Raw genomic sequence first — 11,025 nt, 5'->3', positions numbered from 1 at the left:
GCATTCAAGTTAGTGGGGGAGGAAGAAGCTTTCCCTTAAAGCTTAGTTTCTATTTATGTAGCCACTGGAGCCAGGGTATGGTTCTGGTCGAGTTCTGTACCATGTCTGCAGAAGAAACTTAAAGAAATCTTGTATAGCTAGACAAAGGTAGCACCTAAACAACTTTTTGTTGTTATGTCTTTGGAGCCAGGGGGCATCAGCGTTCAAGTCAGTTAGGCACACTCCTATTTTCTTCACTCTGTGGTGATGCCGGGTGACTGCACTGATCTTGAGGTCTGCTGGGGAACCATGGGTGCAATGAAAGTCTACTGCCCACTCAACACGGTCCCCCTGTTCTCACCATGGTACAGGAAAGTGCTTTTGTTGTCTTGCCATTAATCCAGCCCTGCTCTTTGTTCACCAATCAACAAGTGTTTATTACTGTACAGATTGACAACAGGTATCCTAGAAACATATTTCCCCAGTATTGAATAGTATAAGCCATCTTTCATTGGTGACTGGACTGCCAGTGTTCTGTAACAAATGCATTTAAAGAGACTCCGTAACAAAAATTGCATCCTGTTTTTTATCATCCTACAAGTTCCAAAAGCTATTCTAATGTGTTCTGGCTTACTGCAGCACTTTGTACTATCACAGTCTCTGTAATAAATTAATGTATATTTCCCTTGTCAGACTTGTCAGCCTGTGTCTGGAAGGCTGCCAAGTTCTTCAGTGTTGTGGTTCTGCTATGCACTCCCCCCTCAGGGGGGAAAGAAACACACAAATGATCTCTTGAGATTCAAAAGGAAGGGTGTATACAGCCTGCTTGTGTATGGATGTATTTTCTATGTGTGGACATACTGTACATCAACCTACTTCCTGTTTTGGTGGCCATTTTGTTTGTTTATAAACAAACTTTTTAAAACTGTTTTTAACCACTTTTAATGCGGCGGGGAGCGGTGAAATTGTGACAGAGGGTAATAGGAGATGTCCCCTAACGCACTGGTATGTTTACTTTTGTGCGATTTTAACAATACAGATTCTCTTTAAAATTGGAGTTAGCAGAAGAAAAAGCAGGGAATATTAGCCGTTTTATTTTGTTACAAAATATTATAGACATTTGATTGTAGTTTGTGATATATTTGCCATTGAGATCTAATAATGATTAAGTCGAACATTCATTTGTGCTGAACTAAGATGTTGTTTTCTTTTGAATTGTTTTGGAGGCAATCTGATATATAACATAGTCAGATATGACTGTAGGGAGGTAGGATAGAGGAATGTAGACAAGTTTGCAGTCCCAGCCAGGTGAGTATCTAGTCCAGGGGTGAACAGCTGTCAGAGCGTGCTCCATGCAGTTCGTGACTTTGTGGATCTTTGGACTGGCTCCATCTAATAGACCTTCCAGTTCTTTGATATCTAAGAATGTGAAAGAAACATTGTTAGCCTCTTATATTGGTAGTTGATGCAATTCTTTTCAGTGAGAAAAAAGGTGCAGAAACAAGAGATCTACTACTTCCAAGATACATCCCAATGAAACCCAAAATGAAGCAAGGCAAATGAGAAAAGTCAGGTAGTTAGGTAAATATAAACAGCATATAAAAAGCAAAATAGTGTAGAGAATGCTTGTTTCCTCTCTTCTCTGGATTCAGTTGGTGGGCAGATCAATTAGACATGAGCAGGTGCCACCCAAAATATGTAGAAAATTAATAAATGCCAGACTACATTTCGCAGCAGTAGCGGATGAGGAGGCAACATGCAATTCACAGGAAGAAGGTGCCTGTAACAACTTCAGTCTGCTAAATGTTGTCTACCAGGACACTAAGAGGTTGCACAATATAAACAGTTATGTGTGCAGACAGCGTACATAAACTTTATCTGAGCTATGCAAACTATGTAATGTGTGTTCTCTAAATAGGGTAACTGTACATTGATTTTATAATGTGTTGCTGGCTATCTTAATCAGTAGCGTGTAACCCTGACCAAGTCAGCTAGTAGTGTTATAAAAGCAATGTATGTGTTTCGCTTAACCACTTAATGACAAGCTGACTTATAAAAATGTCATGCTAGAGCCTCTTAACATCTCCAGGACGTTTTTATAAGTCAAACAGTGGTGATGCCGCTGTGCGCATGCACGTGCATGCACGTGTACGCTCCCGCGCATTCACGTGCACTTGAAAATAGTGAGAGAAAAAAAACACCATAGAAAAAATATACCTTTATTTCCAAATAATATATTGTCACCATACTTTGTACTAGATACATATTTAAAATCTTGTGATAACCAGGACAAATAGGCAGATAAAATGTGTGGGTTTTATGCATACCGGTAGTAGCAGTGTTTATATTAAAACTATAGGGGATGAAATTGGAGAAATAGTGTATTTTTTCATTTTTCCTTGTTTCTCCTTTTAAAATGCATATAAAATAAAGTAATTACTGAAAACAAATATCAACCCCAAAAAGCCCAATTGGTGGTGAAAAAAACAAGATATAGATCATTTAATTGTGATTAGTAGTGAATAAGCTATTGGCAAATGAAAGGGATGAGCACTGAAAGGTGAAAATTGCTCTTGTTCGTTAGGGTAAAATCCCTTTGGGGTGAAGTGGTTAATTTCTGTTAGTATGCATAACAACTAGTTATTATACAATATAACCAACTAGTAAAAAGGCCCGCCCATTAAAAAAAAAGGTGCTACTCTCCCACAACGTGCTCACAGACGCGTCCTGCTCGCCTGTCCCCCACCGTTGTCTGAAGTCTATGCACACAGGGAGATGTTGCTTGCTGGCAGTTGGAAAAAGCTGTTATTTCCCATTATGCAATGAGGTTCACAGGCAGCAAACTGTCAGGTCTGGAAGCATGGACACAAATACAGATGAGGACACAGGGACACAGGGGTTTTATTATATAGGATATAAGTGATTGTGATAAACAATCAAATTTGTGAGCTTTGGGATCCTTGGCATCAATAATGTGAACATTGCAATCAAATGAATCTAATTGGCTGTTTGTGGCTCTGCCCCTCTTCTGAGTTTGAACACCCAATGATTGACTGTAGCAGGTTTTCGGCCTCTGCCATTAACAGTGACAGAATGGCAGCAATTTAAATCTTCCTCTTGAAAATCAATAGGTGAATTTTGATCGGCTCTTGCAGGCTCCACCCACTTTCCTGAATATTAATCCCAGTGACCAAGTGTGCCAAGTTTGAGAACCCTGATATTAAAAGAATGGCTTTACTTTAAATTTTTCCATTTAAAATTAATGGCTGAAATTTGATTGGCTGTTTTATGATCCACCCACTTTCTCTGAAATTTTAACCTAGATCACCATGTGACCAAGTGTGCCAAGGTTGGTGACTCTGGCTTTATTGCTGTGAGAATGGCAAGCCTTCTAAACTTTCCCATTGATGTGAATAGGTGAAATGTTATTGGCTGTGTGTGGTTCTGCCCAGGATTCCAATAAAATAGTATACAGATCCCTTACTACCCAGAAAGCTAAGTTTTTGTTGAAAACAGGCAGGCATTTTTTAAAGTGAACCTAAAGCCAAGAAAAAAAAATGAGATTAACTCACCTGGGGCTTCCCTCAGCCCCCTGCAGCCAATCGGTGCCCTCGCAGCCCCGCTCCGATGGTCCAGGACCCACCGGCGAACACTTCCGATTTGGCCATCACCGGCCGACAGGCATGGGAACGCGAGTGATTCTTCGTGTTCCCAGCCTGTATATCGCCCCCTATGCTGCTATTGCGGCCTTCCGGCCAAACCGGAAGTGTTCACCGGCGGGTCCTGGACCATCGGAGCGGGGCTGCGAGGGCACCGATCGGCTGCAGGGCGCAGAGGGAAGCCCCAGGTGAGTTAATCTCATTTTTTTTTCTTGGCTTTAGGTTCACTTTAAGTGATGGCAGCACATGCATACACACGGCCAATTACATATGTAATTACATATGTATTTATGGTTAGTACATGTACAGACTGGATTTATCAAATTAACCGCTTACCAAACCATTGGTAGTATACCTAAGCCCCTTAGACTTCATCTAAAGTCCCAGGGGCATAGATAATTGGCTTATTGCTGCAATGCGTGACACATCCCCATCACCGCACATTAAAACATTGATTGATGAATGGGATCGAGTGTTCCTAAAGCCAATCAAAATTCCTGATTTATGAATAATTCCTGCTGCAGTGAATAGCAGTGATCACTCATTGAAAGCTTATAGAAAGCTTGTATACAAACTTTCATTTCCTGTTAGCTTAGAATGCTGTAATTCTGCATTCTAAGTAGACATCTAGTGATGGAATATAATATTACAGTAAAAAAAAAATCCTCCATATCTACAGTATAACACAAGCCCAATAATCACTTCTTCCCCCTCTCCTATAATTACTAAAATTAAAAAAAAACCTGTAAAAAAAGCCAAAGTGATTTAATTTAAAAGAGCATACATAAATTGTTACCTTAGGGAATTACTTAGTACATTATGCCTTGAGGTATATTAGTGTTATTTTTGCAAATAAGGGCTTGTAATTTGTTTATAGAGTACAATAAGAAAAACAAATACAAATAAAAACACCTTTATTTCCAAATACATTTTTGACGGCATACTTTGTACTAGAAACAAAAATTTCAATGATGTGATCACTGATAACTAGGACAAAGGAGTTTTATCTACAGTAGCATTTTTTATTTAAAAACTATAGTGGTTGAAAATGGAGATGTATTTTTTTCATGTTTTCTTTATTTTTCCTTTAACCACCTTATGACTGCCTAAGCATAAGCCACCAAGCCTAACACAAGGTGGCTCCCCCAGGACCATGTGACGCCAATTGGTGACAAGTCCTGGGGGAGTGGTTTGCAGGGGATCGCGTGCACTGAGCTCCGCTCCGTCAACCTTCTGCCAGTGGCGATCATTGTACAGCGCTGTGATCTACAGCAGCCCTGTACTGGAGACAGCCGTGACACTTGGCTGTCACCTGGAGAGGCTCAGTGAGGGATCGGTTCTCATAGGCTGATGCCTATGAGAGCTGATCGATGTGATTGGTTGCCAGGGGGAGGGAGGGGATATAAAATTACACATTTATTAAAAATTAAATGACAAATAAATTAATAAAAAAAAAAAAAACCTGCAGCAGCGATCATAGCCCACCAACAGAAAGCTCTGTTGGTGGGCAGAAAAGAAGGGGGGGTTCAGTTGAGTTCTAAGAAGCATGGCTCTGCAGCGGGCATTTAAAGCTGCAGAGCACTAAATTGTAAAAAATAGCCTGGTGTAAGCTTATGGTCCTTAAGTGGTTAAATGCATAGAAAATAAAGTAATTACTAGAAATTGTATGTGTATTACACTATTTATGTATTTTATACATGTTTTGTAGTTTGTGTAACTCCAGCTAAATTTTATGTGTGTGGTGTAGTTTTTTGCATACACCCCACGATGTCTTAAAGCGGAATGAACCCCAGCTTTTCTTCTTTGCTCTAATAGATTATTTACAGCATATTATATACAACCAGCATTTTTTTTACTAGAACAGCATTAAAAGGGTTACACACAGGACTTAGAAGTTCCCTGCCAGCAAAGCTGGAAGAATCAAAAAGTGCAGATAATGTTATCTTGTATTTAATTGTATCAAGTGAGGAATGTAAATAAACACTTATCTGATACTGCAGGCTCAGCTGAACAAAGACAGACAGTCAAAGTATTTCTGCTTAAGTTAGAAAATGAATAAAACAGTTATAAATAAAATGCAAAGTCAGCTCTCAGGGCAAAAAAAGTGTACTTTGGGAAAGTATAATTTCTAAATGAATAATAATGCTTATGCACAAAAGCGAACATAAGTATTATTATTCATTTAGATTTTTTTCACATATAAAAAGTAGGAAAACATGTTTTTATTGAATATTATGTCAGGGGTTTATACCGCTTTAAATCGGGCATAGCTGCAGTCAAGCACAGCTACAAAATGAGTTTTTGACTTTGAAAAGTTCACACAGCAATAATTATAATGTATAATCATGAACACAATTGCTTTGAGAATTTGCCTAGTTCAGTTTTGAGCTTAGATTGGTTTTATAGAAAAGCTGTACTAAAATTTGACTAGAAAACCTGAGATTAAGACTGCACATTTTGCCATATACAGTAGAGGTATATTCACTAAACTGTGGTAAGCAAAATAACATGCTTAAAGTTTGAACACATGCAGAGTAGAGCAGAATGCAATACATTGCATGCAATGCATTACTCATTGTACATTAGACTTTACTCATGGTATTTTGCTTTCTGCAGTCTATTGACACTGAGTCAACAAGTATTATAAGTTCCTCACACAAATCTTGGTCTTACCCTTCTTCTCTGTTTCAGGCCACATGACCAAATGACCAGGTTTGGCATTCTACACGCAACACGCTACAACAAAAATACATGAAATACATGTAATTGTTTCAGCTTACATTGCTTGTAGCAGTCTTTTCCATAGTCCTCTTTAGTCTTTTCAGGTAATTTTTCCCACTGTAACGTTGTGTTTTTTATAAAGGCATCCAGATGATGTGGAGTTTGTGTTTGGAACCCCCTGCTTCTATGATTGAAACTTTTACATCAAATTCACGCATGTCTCTCCTGCAGAAAAGCAACAAGATGTGTGTTAAAATGTTGATTATAGAGTATAACTATGAGAGGGCTTATAAGGTACATGGAAATTAAAGCTTCTCATTTTGTTTACCATATTATAAAAGTATTTTAACCTCCAGATGTTTTCCATCCTTTTTGCAAGAGGAGTTGTCATACCCAGTCCCAAAATTGTACCAGGGCGGCTTTATTACTGCCCCCCCCCCCTTCTCCCAATGTGCTTACTCTTACCTGGCTCCTGGACCCTACGTTCAAAGTACCCCACCCATGTGTAGAAGTAGGTGGGGCCACAGAGCCATTCTAGAGTTGGCCTCTTATGTGGCAACCAGATGGCGGGGGGAGGAGCCCCCTGCCAGATAGGCATGTATTATTTTATATTTCCCCTTACAGCCCTAACTGATCTTTATAGTATCTAGCTAACTCTGAATAAACATTTCTATCCTTTTTATTACTGGATGATGATGATAAAGGTTTTTTATTAGTTTTATGTCACCGTAATTGTAAAGCTGAGGATAGAGTTTGAAATTTGTTGCTAGTAAACATGAGGGAACAATTAACCAGTCTTTCTCAATTCTTAAAATTCAGAAATGTTAAAGAAAATTAGTTTATTTTGCGATCTAGCATAAAAACAAAAATATGATCTTATAAATAACAGCTAAGTAAATTAAAGTCCTCTGCCACAAAATGCATGGGAATTTTAATGTTTAATTTGTGGTCCTTTAACTATGAATCAGTAACACACGCCGTACTTGAGGCCTGATTCAACTGCAGATGTTAACTCTCTGCAAGTGAGTTTCCCATCCATCAACTCTGAATTGCACATAGTATACTTGCTGATTCAATTGTCAATATGCTACTGCTACAGTTTAGCTCTTGCCATTAATGCAAGATTTCCAAATTAACTGGTAAATTCAATTATCGACCTAGAGCACTGTTGGATACCTGCTACTTGTAATGCCTGGGCACTAGATACTAGCAGATATATAGAAATCGAGAAGTCGGGGATAGCCAAAGGTCATACACGTATCAGATACAGAGGTACCAGGAGTCAGACAAAATCAGAGTCGTAAACAGGCCAAGATCTAAACAGAGTATCAGATGTCTGCAGTACATGAAGGATGAGACAGAGACAGAGTCATAAACAGGCCGAGGTAAAAACCGAGTATCAGATGTCTGCAGTACTGGAAGGATGAGACTAAACAAAGTGAGGGGCACGCCGGGTCATACACAGGAAAACAATCAGGAGTATATACAATATACAAGACTGATCTAACTCGAGTACATATATCGGCAGTGTCTGCATATATATATAGCTCTAAAACCTAGTTGACTTGGGCACAATAGCAAGGCAAGGTCCATAGCTCCAGGGCTGTGGAGTCGGAGTCGTGGAGTCGGAGTCGTGGAGTCGGGCAATTTTGGGTGCCTGGAGTCGGAGTCGGGAAAAAATGCACCGACTCCGACTCCGACTCCTAATGAATTAGTAACTGTAATTAAAAAAGAAAATATGATAAAATGTTCTATTTCTCAGATAATAGTCATTAAAAATAATGTATATATACAGTATATATACAGTAATAGCTGTGCTTAGTTAGTGCACAAAAATGAAATAAACCAATCAAAATTAGTTACTTGTGCTGCTTCAATAAAGCAGTCCCCGTATTTTTAAGGTCAGATATACATATCTGATTGTGACTGTATATATGATGTGTACACAGGAATCTCTTATATATACTAAATAACATCTATGCTGTAAGAATAAAGCCTGATGTGTAGCTGTGTCACTAATAGAGATGGTCAACGAGATGGAAATAATTCTGCATTGATGCTGATTTATGCAAATGTATGCACTCCCTTTGCTGATGAAATCAAATAATGTGATATGTTATTAAAATTTGGTTTGGTGACTACAAATTAAAGGGTAACTGAGACGGATGAAAAGTAAAGTTTTATACATACCTGGGGCTTCCTCCAGCCCCCTTCAGGCTAATCAGTCCCTCGCTGTCCTCCACCACCCGGATCTTCTGCTATGAGTCCTGGTAATTCAGCCAGTCAGCGCTGTCCGGCCGCATGCCGCTCCCACAGCCAGGAACATTCTGCACCTGCGCAATAGTGCTGCACAGGTGTAGTATGCTCCTGGCGGCGGAGTGTGTGCATGCGCACTACGCCCGACTGGCTCAAGTACCTGGACTCCTAGCAGAAGATCCAGGTGGTGGAGGAGGACAATGAGGGACTGATTATCCTGAAGGCGGCTGGAGGAAGCCCCAGGTATGTATAAAACTTTAATTTCATCTGTCTCAGGTTTACTTTGTTACACAGTAGTACTATACTCTACATATGCACTCCCCACAGAGCTGCAGGGAATCCACTGAGAATGCTGTGCACATTGAACACAGAGGTGTTGTCTGTTTACAATCTCCTCATTCCCCTGCAGAGTACCTGCACGTCATTCTTACATGTACCCACAGTTACATTGCCTAGGGCCTGATAGATGTTCTTTGTTCCGGTTTGTACCTTTTACAAGTACTCTTACCAAGGACTAGTTTTAGTCTAAAGGGAATAAATATAGTAGTCTACATATCCTTCTCACTTCAGTTGTCTTTTAAAATTCCTAAGCATTGGCAGTTAAGAGACGAATTTCATGTTACATACTTTTAATCAACAAAATTGTAATATGCAAATTAGAGGAGTCGGAGTCGTGGAGTCGGAGTCGTGGAGTCGGAGTCGGTGGAATCCTAAACTGAGGAGTCGGAGTCGGTGGATTTTTGGACCGACTCCACAGCCCTGCATAGCTCAGCGAACTGATAGGTATAACGGACAGTGAGCAACTGAATGCCCTGGGCTTATATAGAAGGAATAGATCACAGACCAAGCCCTCAGGAAAATCGGATCAATCAGCAACATCCCTGCTGCAAGTGTCAGCTAACCGCAGGAATCAGCTGACACACCTCAGACACGCCTCCTTAACCTATAAAGGCAGCTCTGAGCTGCGTGCGTCCTCCCAGGGAGACTGCCAGAAACAACACGCTGACTCACATCTACAGGGGAACCGGGGATGCGTCTGAACAAAGAGGAAGAGGAAGCTTCTTGCAGCTGCGCAACCTTGTCAGAGCAGCCTCCAGAGACAACACCAGATAAGTTTGTTGTTACACTACTGTTTTTCTTCAGCTCCACTAGTTCTCTTAGCCTCACTAGTTCTGTTTTAGTTTGAGTATAGCTTTTTTTTTTTTTACTTTAACAAAATAAAAAACAAACAAAAAAAATCCACAACTCTATTATTGTTCCTCCACTCAGCCTCCTTTAATCCCTTGTCCCCAGTGCATGCTGGTATGGCTTAAATGGTTAGTGTTCAATACCACTTCATATGAAATGGAAGGGAAAAAGAACACTCTACAAGAGGGGAACAGATATTTTTCACCCCACTTGCAAGACCCAATTGTCCATGTCAAGGAGAAGGGGGTTCACTTCCACCACAGGGCACAGAAGAGGAGGTTAACTACCCCATGCATCTGGGGTTGAGAGGTGACCTATGTCATAATATAGATGCCTGCCCCTCCCTGTTGCTCCCAGCTTTAGAAGTGTATAGGGGAACCTTATCAATTTTCACAAAAAGTTGAAATTGAAGAAAACAACAAAAACAAAAGAAGCCCTCACCAACACTGAAAAAACGTCTCCTTAAAACTTGGTTGAAAAGCTACCACCACCAGATGACTGTCCATTGTATTGTATTATTACTACAATACTGAAACAATGCCTTTGCATCTTTGAAGTACCACTGAACCAGTGGAAAGAATGAATTAACCCCATGGCAGGCTAGATGACCTATTCTTGAGTGTCCTGATGCTGCTTGTTGTCCTTGGGGTCCCCTCCATTCCTGGTGCCCTTTCCTCGAAGTATTCAAAGGGATCATCCAGTTGAATACTTTACAAAGTTCCCCCAGGCGCTGCACAATTCAAAACTACGTGGGCACAATTCGGAAACATGCATGCACAGTGAAAGCGCTGTCTATGTGCAGTTAAAAAATCATGCCTTCCCCCGTTCAGAATCTCTGCAATGCTTGGTGGTATTTGCGGAAAGCTCAGGAGGTAGGAGGACAGGTGATGGGGAACAGGAATGACACCAACTACAATTAGCAGCATCAGGACACTCAGGAAATGGTAATCTAGCCCACCATGGGCTCCATTTCTACTGATTCAGAGGTATTCTAAAGAGGAGGATTCTCAATTTTTAGTCAATCCAATGAGAAATTTAAAGTGATCCCAAGCCGAAGCTCAGGATCAAAATGACATACTTACCTGAAAAGAGGGAAGCTTCAGGATCCTAATGAGGCTTTCCTCGGTGCTCCGATGTCCCCCGTCACTGAGCGTGACTCTCCTCTATATCTGGGCTATGGTCCTCTTCTTCTATGAGAGCGACCATGCAGTAGTCACATGAG

General features: G+C 40.4%; 1 pseudogene; it reads right to left on the bottom strand.

Moving 5' to 3' along the window:
• Positions 1 to 1,052: 1,052 nt before the first annotated feature.
• LOC137544872 (retinol dehydrogenase 7-like) overlaps positions 1,053 to 11,025 on the bottom strand; it is a 29,680-nt pseudogene continuing 19,707 nt past the window's right edge.

This window comes from Hyperolius riggenbachi, chromosome 2 (assembly GCF_040937935.1).
Source record: "Hyperolius riggenbachi isolate aHypRig1 chromosome 2, aHypRig1.pri, whole genome shotgun sequence".
Taxonomy (NCBI): Eukaryota; Metazoa; Chordata; class Amphibia; order Anura; family Hyperoliidae; genus Hyperolius; species Hyperolius riggenbachi.
This window is presented reverse-complemented; position numbering and strand designations above follow the sequence as displayed.